Source organism: Schistocerca nitens, chromosome 9 (genome assembly GCF_023898315.1).
Source record: "Schistocerca nitens isolate TAMUIC-IGC-003100 chromosome 9, iqSchNite1.1, whole genome shotgun sequence".
Lineage (NCBI taxonomy): Eukaryota > Metazoa > Arthropoda > Insecta > Orthoptera > Acrididae > Schistocerca > Schistocerca nitens.
Window position 1 is genome coordinate 453134468 of NC_064622.1, and position 13522 is coordinate 453147989.

The window sequence follows — 13522 nt, forward strand, 5'->3', positions numbered from 1 at the left end:
CTGGCCCTGTGGCGCAACGGATAACGCGTCTGACTACGGATCAGAAGATTCCAGGTTCGAATCCTGGCAGGGTCGGCATTTTGTTAGTTGCCAACGCGTAGCTGGGCAGTGGATTTCGTATGTCGCCGCATCGTGCAGTGCTTTGTTACTCCTGTGCATCTCGCAGCTGCATGTCGAGGCGATCGTGGTAAATATCGCTGCGTGCAAGCGTCAGCGTAGCGTCAGTCGAGCAAAGTCGAGACAAGTCAAGCTGAGAGCTGTAGGAGATGTTACGCAATCAAATGTAGGCGTGTGAAAGCGACGCAGACAACACTGCCCAAGTGTCCCAAGTGATGTGACGAAGAGCCAGTATACACCCACACAGCAGAGTGGCGCAGTGGAAGCGTGCTGGGCCCATAACCCAGAGGTCCGTGGATCGAAACCACGCTCTGCTAAAATTATTTCTTTTCCTGATTGTGTCGAGCACGATTATTACGCCTAGAGAGTCGGCTGGGGGCATTGATTCAGCCTCAAAAGCAAACCCCGTAATTCTGAAGTGTGAAGAATGCGAGAACTACTTCCTATGATGCATCATTTTTTAAGATTTTGCAGCAAGTCAATGGCAAAGTTAATGCTCTTCCGCCCCACACGCGCAACACTCGAGCAGGTTTGTGAGATAAAAATCGCGTCTCCCCGGCGGGGAATCGAACCCCGGTCTCCCGCGTGACAGGCGGGGATACTAACCACTATACTACCGAGGACGGGATGCAGGCAGCTGTCTGTGTGGGAGACACTTGTTGCAAGTAGCTGTAAACGGTCTACACTAAGTTCGGCGACTGATAGTGCAATAATTAAAAATCTAGTGTGCCTCCCCGGCGGGGAATCGAACCCCGGTCTCCCGCGTGACAGGCGGGGATACTAACCACTATACTACCGAGGAAGACGCAACTAGCGCCTATAATGCACATTAATCTTGCTGACATAGCTGATACATCTGAAATGTAGCCTCCCGATGCTGTCAGAGACAGCTGCTACGAAATAAAAGTATGCCCCAGGTGAGGCTCGAACTCACAACCCCGGCATTGCTCACGGCTACTGCCTTATAAGTACCGTGCGCTAACCAATTGCGCCACTGGGGCTACAGCGAAACGCTCTCAGTTAGCCATATTCGCTTTGCTGCAAACCAGTGGTGGCTACAAAAACATATGATCGCCACCTGCGGCCATACTGCGACTTTGGCACCTAAGTACGAATGCTTCGTGCTGTTCGTGTTTGATATGCTACGCTTACATGCACATCAACCGCCTCTCGTCATCGAAAAAATGCAGAAAAACGCGCGCCTTGCCTCGTGCTACCTGTCGAACAGCGAGCGCAGATGTGTGGCAAGCTCCAAGCTCTGCAGGCGCACCGCGACCACGCAGCTGGACGAGTGGTGCCTTCCTTGGGAGCTTGATGAGCCCTGGAGAACACGTTTCTTAGCGAATTGCACTTGTCTCGTAGCGAGAAATGCTGCCACTGGCCCTGTGGCGCAACGGATAACGCGTCTGACTACGGATCAGAAGATTCCAGGTTCGAATCCTGGCAGGGTCGGCATTTTGTTAGTTGCCAACGCGTAGCTGGGCAGTGGATTTCGTATGTCGCCGCATCGTGCAGTGCTTTGTTACTCCTGTGCATCTCGCAGCTGCATGTCGAGGCGATCGTGGTAAATATCGCTGCGTGCAAGCGTCAGCGTAGCGTCAGTCGAGCAAAGTCGAGACAAGTCAAGCTGAGAGCTGTAGGAGATGTTACGCAATCAAATGTAGGCGTGTGAAAGCGACGCAGACAACACTGCCCAAGTGTCCCAAGTGATGTGACGAAGAGCCAGTATACACCCACACAGCAGAGTGGCTCAGTGGAAGCGTGCTGGGCCCATAACCCAGAGGTCCGTGGATCGAAACCACGCTCTGCTAAAATTATTTCTTTTCCTGATTGTGTCGAGCACGATTATTACGCCTAGAGAGTCGGCTGGGGGCATTGATTCAGCCTCAAAAGCAAACCCCGTAATTCTGAAGTGTGAAGAATGCGAGAACTACTTCCTATGATGCATCATTTTTTAAGATTTTGCAGCAAGTTAATGGCAAAGTTAATGCTCTTCCGCCCCACACGCGCAACACTCGAGCAGGTTTGTGAGATAAAAATCGCGTCTCCCCGGCGGGGAATCGAACCCCGGTCTCCCGCGTGACAGGCGGGGATACTAACCACTATACTACCGAGGACGGGATGCAGGCAGCTGTCTGTGTGGGAGACACTTGTTGCAAGTAGCTGTAAACGGTCTACACTAAGTTCGGCGACTGATAGTGCAATAATTAAAAATCTAGTGTGCCTCCCCGGCGGGGAATCGAACCCCGGTCTCCCGCGTGACAGGCGGGGATACTAACCACTATACTACCGAGGAAGACGCAACTAGCGCCTATAATGCACATTAATCTTGCTGACATAGCTGATACATCTGAAATGTAGCCTCCCGATGCTGTCAGAGACAGCTGCTACGAAATAAAAGTATGCCCCAGGTGAGGCTCGAACTCACAACCCCGGCATTGCTCACGGCTACTGCCTTATAAGTACAGTGCGCTAACCAATTGCGCCACTGGGGCTACAGCGAAACGCTCTCAGTTAGCCATATTCGCTTTGCTGCAAACCAGTGGTGGCTACAAAAACATATGATCGCCACCTGCGGCCATACTGCGACTTTGGCACCTAATTACGAATGCTTCGTGCTGTTCGTGTTTGATATGCTACGCTTACATGCACATCAACCGCCTCTCGTCATCGAAAAAATGCAGAAAAATGCGCGCCTTGCCTCGTGCTACCTGTCGAACAGCGAGCGCAGATGTGTGGCAAGCTCCAAGCTCTGCAGGCGCACCGCGACCACGCAGCTGGACGAGTGGTGCCTTCCTTGGGAGCTTGATGAGCCCTGGAGAACACGTTTCTTAGCGAATTGCACTTGTCTCGTAGCGAGAAATTCTGCCACTGGCCCTGTGGCGCAACGGATAACGCGTCTGACTACGGATCAGAAGATTCCAGGTTCGAATCCTGGCAGGGTCGGCATTTTGTTAGTTGCCAACGCGTAGCTGGGCAGTGGATTTCGTATGTCGCCGCATCGTGCAGTGCTTTGTTACTCCTGTGCATCTCGCAGCTGCATGTCGAGGCGATCGTGGTAAATATCGCTGCGTGCAAGCGTCAGCGTAGCGTCAGTCGAGCAAAGTCGAGACAAGTCAAGCTGAGAGCTGTAGGAGATGTTACGCAATCAAATGTAGGCGTGTGAAAGCGACGCAGACAACACTGCCCAAGTGTCCCAAGTGATGTGACGAAGAGCCAGTATACACCCACACAGCAGAGTGGCGCAGTGGAAGCGTGCTGGGCCCATAACCCAGAGGTCCGTGGATCGAAACCACGCTCTGCTAAAATTATTTCTTTTCCTGATTGTGTCGAGCACGATTATTACGCCTAGAGAGTCGGCTGGGGGCATTGATTCAGCCTCAAAAGCAAACCCCGTAATTCTGAAGTGTGAAGAATGCGAGAACTACTTCCTATGATGCATCATTTTTTAAGATTTTGCAGCAAGTTAATGGCAAAGTTAATGCTCTTCCGCCCCACACGCGCAACACTCGAGCAGGTTTGTGAGATAAAAATCGCGTCTCCCCGGCGGGGAATCGAACCCCGGTCTCCCGCGTGACAGGCGGGGATACTAACCACTATACTACCGAGGACGGGATGCAGGCAGCTGTCTGTGTGGGAGACACTTGTTGCAAGTAGCTGTAAACGGTCTACACTAAGTTCGGCGACTGATAGTGCAATAATTAAAAATCTAGTGTGCCTCCCCGGCGGGGAATCGAACCCCGGTCTCCCGCGTGACAGGCGGGGATACTAACCACTATACTACCGAGGAAGACGCAACTAGCGCCTATAATGCACATTAATCTTGCTGACATAGCTGATACATCTGAAATGTAGCCTCCCGATGCTGTCAGAGACAGCTGCTACGAAATAAAAGTATGCCCCAGGTGAGGCTCGAACTCACAACCCCGGCATTGCTCACGGCTACTGCCTTATAAGTACCGTGCGCTAACCAATTGCGCCACTTTTTTTTTTTTTTTTTTTTTCGGGCCTCCATCCACCCCTTATAGCCCGTCCTTCTGCTCGCCATTAATTCACCTTCGTCGGTGTTGCATCAAAGGCCTTTGATTTAAGGAAAATGAAAACGATGTGGATTACATGCTTCGTTTACGATACAAGCATCCATATTAAGGAAATAGTAACTGAAATTTATGGCGGCTCCAGTGCCTTGTGGTAACAGAAAACGTCAAGGAAGTTAAAAGAAAATTGAAAATCCATTGCTTCTAAAATTAAAAAGCTTTGTTCTGAACTCTGCGAAATTGAAAGAGAACTAAAATATTGCTCGAAAGAGAAAACTGAATTTTCTTCTTCTTACGAAATGAAGCTTGATCTCTTGCCAATTGATTACTTCAGTGGTGTTAGTAACTTGTGGTTCGGTCAACATGACATATTATTCGCCTTATAGATGGTCCGTGTGATCTTGAGTGAGTAGCTGCTGAATGTTCGTTAACATGAAATTCAATCAATTGATGTGGTAGTCTCTTTTTTTTTTTTTTTTTTTTTTTTTTTACGTTACAGTTTTGAGCAGGTAGTTGGCGAAGTTATCCTTATAGTTTTTCGTTTTCATTAGCATATGGTGCTGAGTTGTAAGATAGACACAGAAGTCTTCTTTACTCTTGTCTTCTTTTGTATATAAGTAATGTACAGTAGCGGCTTTTAACCAGTTTAGTGCGTTCCTTCTCGTCCGTGGGTACGGGGTATCGTCCGGCGTCAGAAAGGCAGCAGGTGTTATATATCTGGGCGATGTTCTACTAATGAGTGCTAACTTGTTCGTGATATATTCCCATATATCTGTTATGTTGTCGCACACAAACCTGTGTTCATCAGTATCCATTAAATTACACGTTGTGCACAAAGGTGATTCTGCGAGGTGTATGTTATGTAGTTTGGAGTTAGTTGCCAATTTTCTGTTAACTGCGAAATACCAAGTGGCTTTCAGTGTAGACGGCAAATACGGACAATGGATGTTCTCCCAGATTACCTTCCAGTCGTAAAAGTTGTATTTTTCCTCAATGTTATTTTTCTTCTTATCTTTCATGAGTTCCTGGTACACGTGTTTCACTGTCTTCATTTCTTGTTCGGGGATCCTTGTGTGTACATAACTGTACTCCAGTAAAAACCATTTTAAGTGGTAAAGTCCGTTTGGAATATGTTGCACCGTGATAGGTGGACTGAGGTCGGCCGGAGCTATCTCAGTAAGCAGGTGAGCAGCGAGACTATCAGCTGAGTGTTTCCATTGGTGGAAAGTTGTTGATATATATAAAGCTTGCGCCTTCTTTTCAACATCGACAAGATTTAAGCCACCATTTTCTGTGGCAAGCGTTAAGGTGTCAAACTGAACTTTAAAAATGTGGTGACGGCTGACAAACTGTCCTAATGCTGACATGATTCGTTTTGCAGTGAGTGCAGACATTGGTAAAACTTGAGCGATATAATTGAGTTTTGAGGTGAGGTAGACATTTGCGACCGTTACTTTCTGAATTTCATTTAGTTTCCGTACACTGTGTTCCCGTATGCTGGCACGAATAGTCCGTAGAAGCTTTCGATAGTTGGTTGCAATGGTGTGCCGAATATTACTCTGAAAATCAATTCCAAGGCACTTGAATATCTTCAGCTGACGTAGTTGTCTGTGAGGGTGCGATCCTAGGCCGCGGCCAATATTGAATATTCCGGACTTTGTCCAGTTTAGTTGTGCACCTGACGCTTGCTCATATTGCCTGACTAGCTGTAGTGCGGTCTCCACTTCAGTTCTATTTAGTACAAGGAAACCGACATCGTCTGCATACGCCTTGCACACTACTCGGGATCCATGTATGACGATGCCCTGTAAACTTTGCGTCAGGGTAGCTAACAAAGGCTCAATGGCAATCGCAAAAAGCGCCATGGACATTGGGCAGCCCTGCCTGACGGAACTGGCTATCTCGATTGCTCGGGTAGGCTGGCCATTGATGATGACTCTGGATAAATTAGTCGCTACCATCTGTTTTATAATTGCGACGAACCCAGGTGGAAAACCCATCGCATACATGGTACGAAAGAGATACTGGTGGTTTACCCTGTCAAAGGCTTTGTCGAAGTCCAAAGATATGATGGCACATTTCAGCTTACAGACTTCCGCAATAGAGATTAAATCACGGTAGTCGCACAGAGTCTGTCGAATTTTCCGATCCTTGCCCACGCTGGTCTGGTAAGGGCCAATGATACTGGTCATTGTAGATTTAAGCCTTTGGGCCAAAAGTCTCGCAAAGATTTTATAGTCGCTGTTGAGCAGCGTTATCGGTCTTAGATTTTTTACGTTTGCACTGCCTGAGGTTTTTTTAATTAGAACGATTATGCCTTCACAGAAGCTGGTGGGGATCACGTTGTTGTGGTCTAGAAGTTCGTTACAGATGCAAGTGATCTTCGCCCTTATGGTGTTCCAGAATTTTTGATAGAATTCGGCGGGAATTCCGTCAGGTCCGGGGGATTTATTCTTAGCACTTTTCCAGAGTACATATTCCACGTCTTCTTCGGTCGCCACGTCTAATAGCTTTTCCGCGTCCACGAGACTGACTCTGTTGCGCAAATTATTCAAAAGAGCATCCTGCGCTTGCACGTTAACTTCTTTATTTGACATCAAGGTGGTGAAGTAGTTTAGCACCGCCGCTTTAATCTCGTTGTGCGTAGTCAGCGTTGCGCCATCCTCAGCAATTAACTCCGTCAGTATTTTACGGGACCCTTTCTTACTTTCTTGGATCATATGGTAGACTGAGGTGAGTTCTTGGTGTACAGTTGTCTGGACCCGCGACCTGACTTTGTAGCCTTCTAGCTGCGTCCTCCTTAGGGTTAGGATTTTGGCCTGGATTTTCTTAATTCGTTGACAATTCTCGACAGCCGAAGTACCGAGCATATACAGTTCCCGCAGACAATGAAAATAGAAATTGATCGTCCTTTGAAGCCAAAAGCTCTTTTCCCGTGCGTAGTTCATGAAACACCACCTAATTTTAGGTTTGGCGCACCTCAGCCACCAATCAATGGCCGAATTATAAGAGGCAAATCGTTGCTCACATTCTCGCCAGGTATTGAGGAAGGCTTCTTGACACGCCGAGTCTTGTAGATGTGAAACATTTAATTTCCACAGGCCCCTGTATCGACACGTCCGTTGTCGGTCTAGACTTATAGTACAGATGTATGCAGCATGGTCTGAGAAAGCCACTGGCCATACTTCTGACTGCAGAATGTTATTCCTCAAAGTGGGTGTGACATAAATTCGATCAAGACGGCTTGCCGAATGGGTCGTGATATGGGTAAACCCAGGTGCTGCCCCATGCTTGAGCTCCCAAGAATCAACTAAGCGCAAGTCTCGTACAATTCGTTCCAGTTCAAGTGATGTGTTAAGATTGGGAGTCTGGTCCTTTGCACTGATGACACAGTTAAAGTCGCCTCCGAAGATGACATTGGTGTGGCGGACGCCAAAGAGAGGAACTATTTCTTCTTTAAAAAATTCTGCTCTTTGACGTCTATTACTGGAACCGGATGGGGCATAGACATTAATTAGTCTGTTGTTATAAAAAGTGCCCGCAATGCCCCTACTGTTCGGCAGTTTTGTGACGTCGGTAATAATGATACCTTCCTTCACAATAAAAGCTGTACCTAATTCGCAACCGGCCCCAGGATTAGTGATCACATTATAACCTGGTATGCAATCAAGTCTGATCTCTGTTACTTCTTGTACAAATAAAATGTCTACATCAGCTGCATATAAAAAGTCCTTTAAGTGTTGCAGTTTAAGAGCGCAACGGATCTTATTAATATTGAGAGTAGCAAGTCGATAGGCCTGTGGCGGAATAGTGGTGGACTAAACAGGAGCAATACCTAAAATCAGTCCGATATCAAACAGAAATAACGCTGGAAAAAACAAGTCACGTCGTAGAAGCACTTTGGAAGCAATTCCAGATAACAACAACATGTATTGACAGTCACTTTAAAGGCAGAGTTAAAAATAGTCTCCGGTTGAAAAGGGATCAGTCGTGCGTTCTTTTTGCGCGGCAGTTTCTGTCGAGGCGTTATCTTTCTCGGTAACATCGTCGACGTTGGTGACTGAAGTGACGGCTGTCACCGTGTCGGAAGTATCCATACTGTCTACTTCGGCAGTGGATTCTGTATCGTCCGCCCAACTAGTTGGCGGCGGTTGTGTCGAGGTCGTTACCGACTCTGGTGCAGGATAGAGTTTGACCATGCGGACATCACAGTCGGTTCGGAGTTGAGCTGACTGTTCGGGGGTCAGAGGGAGAGCATCTGAGACATTGTCAAGGACTGATGGTAAACTGGCTGAGGGATGATCATGGTTTGTGCTATCAGATGCTTTGTCACTGAGTTGTTCACCTATCTGTTTAGCCTTTTCGCGCAGAACCGGTGCAATCTGTTCTGCACCCTGGCGGGCAACTCTCCGTTTTTTAGTTTTTCTGGGAGACGTACGATTGTGTGGGCCTTGATCGGAACCTGCTGGAGATTCCCCCCGTGGAGTAGCAGCGGCCGATTGGGACGCAGCCGTTTGCATGTCGGATGCCTGTTCTTCTGTGACTACTACGGACGGCGATACTTCTATGGGTTTAGGTGGGGTCTCTTCCGGCGTTGCAACAGTCCCCATTTGCGTCACTGGCGCAGGCACAACAGTATTTTCACTGATTTCGGTGACCGTGGATGTAGCTGAAAGCCCACGCGCCACGGCGACGTACGTCACAGGCAATGTTGTCATCGCGGGGGGCCTGGCTGCCTCGCCGGCAGGCAGCTGCGCCACTCGCCTCTGCATGCATTCGGCACGCACGTGACCTGTCGAGTTGCATGCGGCACACGTTCGAGGCTGATCATCGTACATTACTATCGCACGATACCCGCATATGTTAACATAAGACGGGATGTGCTTCTGCAGCTCGATTTTCAATTGCCGCACCCCATTAAGAACCGGGAATTTATGTGCACTAGACCAACGTTCCGCAATATTGCTGATGATTTTACCGTAGGGACAGAGCACTGCGTTGATCTGTTCACTGGTTATTTCAAATGGAAGTTCAAAGAGTCGAACAGTCCGTATTCCTAGGCCGGCATGCGAAACAACAACTTCACCCACATTGCCATCGCTATGTTTAAATTTGAGGATACCACCACAAGATTCAACTATTTTCTCACACATGTCTGATCGAGCTAATTTAACGAAAACGGTGCTATTGACAATCGAAAGATGTATCCCGATTATATCCTCAAGTCCTATCTTTACTTCATCTTCTAACCATTGCTCAACTTCAAAAGATTTAGGTCGGACAAAGTTTCTGTCGAACGTAAACTTCAATGTGTCTTTCCTACTCGGTTGAGACATCACGAAATCGAGTTCATTTCCAGATTACACCAAAACACTGGTAGACACTGAAGCAAGCGCAGTGACTCACCACACGAAAACAACGACGGCGCGGCGCGCAGCACAGCACGTCCGACCTCGACCGCGTCCGCCGGCTGACTGCCACTGGGGCTACAGCGAAACGCTCTCAGTTAGCCATATTCGCTTTGCTGCAAACCAGTGGTGGCTACAAAAACATATGATCGCCACCTGCGGCCATACTGCGACTTTGGCACCTAAGTACGAATGCTTCGTGCTATTCGTGTTTGATATGCTACGCTTACATGCACATCAACCGCCTCTCGTCATCGAAAAAATGCAGAAAAACGCGCGCCTTGCCTCGTGCTACCTGTCGAACAGCGAGCGCAGATGTGTGGCAAGCTCCAAGCTCTGCAGGCGCACCGCGACCACGCAGCTGGACGAGTGGTGCCTTCCTTGGGAGCTTGATGAGCCCTGGAGAACACGTTTCTTAGCGAATTGCACTTGTCTCGTAGCGAGAAATGCTGCCACTGGCCCTGTGGCGCAACGGATAACGCGTCTGACTACGGATCAGAAGATTCCAGGTTCGAATCCTGGCAGGGTCGGCATTTAGTTAGTTGCCAACGCGTAGCTGGGCAGTGGATTTCGTATGTCGCCGCATCGTGCAGTGCTTTGTTACTCCTGTGCATCTCGCAGCTGCATGTCGAGGCGATCGTGGTAAATATCGCTGCGTGCAAGCGTCAGCGTAGCGTCAGTCGAGCAAAGTCGAGACAAGTCAAGCTGAGAGCTGTAGGAGATGTTACGCAATCAAATGTAGGCGTGTGAAAGCGACGCAGACAACACTGCCCAAGTGTCCCAAGTGATGTGACGAAGAGCCAGTATACACCCACACAGCAGAGTGGCGCAGTGGAAGCGTGCTGGGCCCATAACCCAGAGGTCCGTGGATCGAAACCACGCTCTGCTAAAATTATTTCTTTTCCTGATTGTGTCGAGCACGATTATTACGCCTAGAGAGTCGGCTGGGGGCATTGATTCAGCCTCAAAAGCAAACCCCGTAATTCTGAAGTGTGAAGAATGCGAGAACTACTTCCTATGATGCATCATTTTTTAAGATTTTGCAGCAAGTCAATGGCAAAGTTAATGCTCTTCCGCCCCACACGCGCAACACTCGAGCAGGTTTGTGAGATAAAAATCGCGTCTCCCCGGCGGGGAATCGAACCCCGGTCTCCCGCGTGACAGGCGGGGATACTAACCACTATACTACCGAGGACGGGATGCAGGCAGCTGTCTGTGTGGGAGACACTTGTTGCAAGTAGCTGTAAACGGTCTACACTAAGTTCGGCGACTGATAGTGCAATAATTAAAAATCTAGTGTGCCTCCCCGGCGGGGAATCGAACCCCGGTCTCCCGCGTGACAGGCGGGGATACTAACCACTATACTACCGAGGAAGACGCAACTAGCGCCTATAATGCACATTAATCTTGCTGACATAGCTGATACATCTGAAATGTAGCCTCCCGATGCTGTCAGAGACAGCTGCTACGAAATAAAAGTATGCCCCAGGTGAGGCTCGAACTCACAACCCCGGCATTGCTCACGGCTACTGCCTTATAAGTACCGTGCGCTAACCAATTGCGCCACTGGGGCTACAGCGAAACGCTCTCAGTTAGCCATATTCGCTTTGCTGCAAACCAGTGGTGGCTACAAAAACATATGATCGCCACCTGCGGCCATACTGCGACTTTGGCACCTAAGTACGAATGCTTCGTGCTATTCGTGTTTGATATGCTACGCTTACATGCACATCAACCGCCTCTCGTCATCGAAAAAATGCAGAAAAACGCGCGCCTTGCCTCGTGCTACCTGTCGAACAGCGAGCGCAGATGTGTGGCAAGCTCCAAGCTCTGCAGGCGCACCGCGACCACGCAGCTGGACGAGTGGTGCCTTCCTTGGGAGCTTGATGAGCCCTGGAGAACACGTTTCTTAGCGAATTGCACTTGTCTCGTAGCGAGAAATGCTGCCACTGGCCCTGTGGCGCAACGGATAACGCGTCTGACTACGGATCAGAAGATTCCAGGTTCGAATCCTGGCAGGGTCGGCATTTAGTTAGTTGCCAACGCGTAGCTGGGCAGTGGATTTCGTATGTCGCCGCATCGTGCAGTGCTTTGTTACTCCTGTGCATCTCGCAGCTGCATGTCGAGGCGATCGTGGTAAATATCGCTGCGTGCAAGCGTCAGCGTAGCGTCAGTCGAGCAAAGTCGAGACAAGTCAAGCTGAGAGCTGTAGGAGATGTTACGCAATCAAATGTAGGCGTGTGAAAGCGACGCAGACAACACTGCCCAAGTGTCCCAAGTGATGTGACGAAGAGCCAGTATACACCCACACAGCAGAGTGGCGCAGTGGAAGCGTGCTGGGCCCATAACCCAGAGGTCCGTGGATCGAAACCACGCTCTGCTAAAATTATTTCTTTTCCTGATTGTGTCGAGCACGATTATTACGCCTAGAGAGTCGGCTGGGGGCATTGATTCAGCCTCAAAAGCAAACCCCGTAATTCTGAAGTGTGAAGAATGCGAGAACTACTTCCTATGATGCATCATTTTTTAAGATTTTGCAGCAAGTCAATGGCAAAGTTAATGCTCTTCCGCCCCACACGCGCAACACTCGAGCAGGTTTGTGAGATAAAAATCGCGTCTCCCCGGCGGGGAATCGAACCCCGGTCTCCCGCGTGACAGGCGGGGATACTAACCACTATACTACCGAGGACGGGATGCAGGCAGCTGTCTGTGTGGGAGACACTTGTTGCAAGTAGCTGTAAACGGTCTACACTAAGTTCGGCGACTGATAGTGCAATAATTAAAAATCTAGTGTGCCTCCCCGGCGGGGAATCGAACCCCGGTCTCCCGCGTGACAGGCGGGGATACTAACCACTATACTACCGAGGAAGACGCAACTAGCGCCTATAATGCACATTAATCTTGCTGACATAGCTGATACATCTGAAATGTAGCCTCCCGATGCTGTCAGAGACAGCTGCTACGAAATAAAAGTATGCCCCAGGTGAGGCTCGAACTCACAACCCCGGCATTGCTCACGGCTACTGCCTTATAAGTACCGTGCGCTAACCAATTGCGCCACTGGGGCTACAGCGAAACGCTCTCAGTTAGCCATATTCGCTTTGCTGCAAACCAGTGGTGGCTACAAAAACATATGATCGCCACCTGCGGCCATACTGCGACTTTGGCACCTAAGTACGAATGCTTCGTGCTATTCGTGTTTGATATGCTACGCTTACATGCACATCAACCGCCTCTCGTCATCGAAAAAATGCAGAAAAACGCGCGCCTTGCCTCGTGCTACCTGTCGAACAGCGAGCGCAGATGTGTGGCAAGCTCCAAGCTCTGCAGGCGCACCGCGACCACGCAGCTGGACGAGTGGTGCCTTCCTTGGGAGCTTGATGAGCCCTGGAGAACACGTTTCTTAGCGAATTGCACTTGTCTCGTAGCGAGAAATGCTGCCACTGGCCCTGTGGCGCAACGGATAACGCGTCTGACTACGGATCAGAAGATTCCAGGTTCGAATCCTGGCAGGGTCGGCATTTAGTTAGTTGCCAACGCGTAGCTGGGCAGTGGATTTCGTATGTCGCCGCATCGTGCAGTGCTTTGTTACTCCTGTGCATCTCGCAGCTGCATGTCGAGGCGATCGTGGTAAATATCGCTGCGTGCAAGCGTCAGCGTAGCGTCAGTCGAGCAAAGTCGAGACAAGTCAAGCTGAGAGCTGTAGGAGATGTTACGCAATCAAATGTAGGCGTGTGAAAGCGACGCAGACAACACTGCCCAAGTGTCCCAAGTGATGTGACGAAGAGCCAGTATACACCCACACAGCAGAGTGGCGCAGTGGAAGCGTGCTGGGCCCATAACCCAGAGGTCCGTGGATCGAAACCACGCTCTGCTAAAATTATTTCTTTTCCTGATTGTGTCGAGCACGATTATTACGCCTAGAGAGTCGGCTGGGGGCATTGATTCAGCCTCAAAAGC

At 49.4% G+C, this 13522-nt stretch overlaps 25 non-coding genes across 25 annotated transcripts; 11 read left to right on the plus strand and 14 right to left on the minus strand.

Moving 5' to 3' along the window:
* Positions 1 to 2: 2 nt before the first annotated feature.
* Trnar-acg (transfer RNA arginine (anticodon ACG)) lies at positions 3 to 75 on the plus strand. The gene has a single exon. It is a non-coding gene; the product is annotated as a tRNA-Arg (tRNA).
* Positions 76 to 362: 287 nt separating this feature from the next.
* Trnam-cau (transfer RNA methionine (anticodon CAU)) lies at positions 363 to 434 on the plus strand. The gene has a single exon. It is a non-coding gene; the product is annotated as a tRNA-Met (tRNA).
* A 234-nt stretch (positions 435 to 668) lies between these two features.
* Positions 669 to 740, minus strand: Trnad-guc (transfer RNA aspartic acid (anticodon GUC)). The gene has a single exon. It is a non-coding gene; the product is annotated as a tRNA-Asp (tRNA).
* Positions 741 to 847: 107 nt separating this feature from the next.
* Positions 848 to 919, minus strand: Trnad-guc (transfer RNA aspartic acid (anticodon GUC)). Its single transcript has one exon. It is a non-coding gene; the product is annotated as a tRNA-Asp (tRNA).
* Positions 920 to 1026: 107 nt separating this feature from the next.
* Trnai-uau (transfer RNA isoleucine (anticodon UAU)) lies at positions 1027 to 1118 on the minus strand. Its single transcript is given in 2 exon segments — positions 1027 to 1062; positions 1081 to 1118. It is a non-coding gene; the product is annotated as a tRNA-Ile (tRNA).
* A 378-nt stretch (positions 1119 to 1496) lies between these two features.
* Trnar-acg (transfer RNA arginine (anticodon ACG)) lies at positions 1497 to 1569 on the plus strand. Its single transcript has one exon. It is a non-coding gene; the product is annotated as a tRNA-Arg (tRNA).
* A 593-nt stretch (positions 1570 to 2162) lies between these two features.
* Trnad-guc (transfer RNA aspartic acid (anticodon GUC)) lies at positions 2163 to 2234 on the minus strand. The gene has a single exon. It is a non-coding gene; the product is annotated as a tRNA-Asp (tRNA).
* Positions 2235 to 2341: 107 nt separating this feature from the next.
* Trnad-guc (transfer RNA aspartic acid (anticodon GUC)) lies at positions 2342 to 2413 on the minus strand. The gene has a single exon. It is a non-coding gene; the product is annotated as a tRNA-Asp (tRNA).
* Positions 2414 to 2520: 107 nt separating this feature from the next.
* Trnai-uau (transfer RNA isoleucine (anticodon UAU)) lies at positions 2521 to 2612 on the minus strand. The gene is given in 2 exon segments: positions 2521 to 2556; positions 2575 to 2612. It is a non-coding gene; the product is annotated as a tRNA-Ile (tRNA).
* Positions 2613 to 2990: 378 nt separating this feature from the next.
* On the plus strand, positions 2991 to 3063 carry Trnar-acg (transfer RNA arginine (anticodon ACG)). The gene has a single exon. It is a non-coding gene; the product is annotated as a tRNA-Arg (tRNA).
* A 287-nt stretch (positions 3064 to 3350) lies between these two features.
* Trnam-cau (transfer RNA methionine (anticodon CAU)) lies at positions 3351 to 3422 on the plus strand. The gene has a single exon. It is a non-coding gene; the product is annotated as a tRNA-Met (tRNA).
* A 234-nt stretch (positions 3423 to 3656) lies between these two features.
* On the minus strand, positions 3657 to 3728 carry Trnad-guc (transfer RNA aspartic acid (anticodon GUC)). The gene has a single exon. It is a non-coding gene; the product is annotated as a tRNA-Asp (tRNA).
* A 107-nt stretch (positions 3729 to 3835) lies between these two features.
* Trnad-guc (transfer RNA aspartic acid (anticodon GUC)) lies at positions 3836 to 3907 on the minus strand. The gene has a single exon. It is a non-coding gene; the product is annotated as a tRNA-Asp (tRNA).
* A 6112-nt stretch (positions 3908 to 10019) lies between these two features.
* On the plus strand, positions 10020 to 10092 carry Trnar-acg (transfer RNA arginine (anticodon ACG)). Its single transcript has one exon. It is a non-coding gene; the product is annotated as a tRNA-Arg (tRNA).
* A 287-nt stretch (positions 10093 to 10379) lies between these two features.
* On the plus strand, positions 10380 to 10451 carry Trnam-cau (transfer RNA methionine (anticodon CAU)). Its single transcript has one exon. It is a non-coding gene; the product is annotated as a tRNA-Met (tRNA).
* A 234-nt stretch (positions 10452 to 10685) lies between these two features.
* Positions 10686 to 10757, minus strand: Trnad-guc (transfer RNA aspartic acid (anticodon GUC)). Its single transcript has one exon. It is a non-coding gene; the product is annotated as a tRNA-Asp (tRNA).
* A 107-nt stretch (positions 10758 to 10864) lies between these two features.
* Positions 10865 to 10936, minus strand: Trnad-guc (transfer RNA aspartic acid (anticodon GUC)). The gene has a single exon. It is a non-coding gene; the product is annotated as a tRNA-Asp (tRNA).
* A 107-nt stretch (positions 10937 to 11043) lies between these two features.
* Positions 11044 to 11135, minus strand: Trnai-uau (transfer RNA isoleucine (anticodon UAU)). The gene is given in 2 exon segments: positions 11044 to 11079; positions 11098 to 11135. It is a non-coding gene; the product is annotated as a tRNA-Ile (tRNA).
* Positions 11136 to 11513: 378 nt separating this feature from the next.
* Positions 11514 to 11586, plus strand: Trnar-acg (transfer RNA arginine (anticodon ACG)). The gene has a single exon. It is a non-coding gene; the product is annotated as a tRNA-Arg (tRNA).
* Positions 11587 to 11873: 287 nt separating this feature from the next.
* On the plus strand, positions 11874 to 11945 carry Trnam-cau (transfer RNA methionine (anticodon CAU)). Its single transcript has one exon. It is a non-coding gene; the product is annotated as a tRNA-Met (tRNA).
* Positions 11946 to 12179: 234 nt separating this feature from the next.
* On the minus strand, positions 12180 to 12251 carry Trnad-guc (transfer RNA aspartic acid (anticodon GUC)). Its single transcript has one exon. It is a non-coding gene; the product is annotated as a tRNA-Asp (tRNA).
* A 107-nt stretch (positions 12252 to 12358) lies between these two features.
* On the minus strand, positions 12359 to 12430 carry Trnad-guc (transfer RNA aspartic acid (anticodon GUC)). The gene has a single exon. It is a non-coding gene; the product is annotated as a tRNA-Asp (tRNA).
* Positions 12431 to 12537: 107 nt separating this feature from the next.
* Positions 12538 to 12629, minus strand: Trnai-uau (transfer RNA isoleucine (anticodon UAU)). The gene is given in 2 exon segments: positions 12538 to 12573; positions 12592 to 12629. It is a non-coding gene; the product is annotated as a tRNA-Ile (tRNA).
* A 378-nt stretch (positions 12630 to 13007) lies between these two features.
* Positions 13008 to 13080, plus strand: Trnar-acg (transfer RNA arginine (anticodon ACG)). The gene has a single exon. It is a non-coding gene; the product is annotated as a tRNA-Arg (tRNA).
* A 287-nt stretch (positions 13081 to 13367) lies between these two features.
* Positions 13368 to 13439, plus strand: Trnam-cau (transfer RNA methionine (anticodon CAU)). The gene has a single exon. It is a non-coding gene; the product is annotated as a tRNA-Met (tRNA).
* Positions 13440 to 13522: the final 83 nt, after the last annotated feature.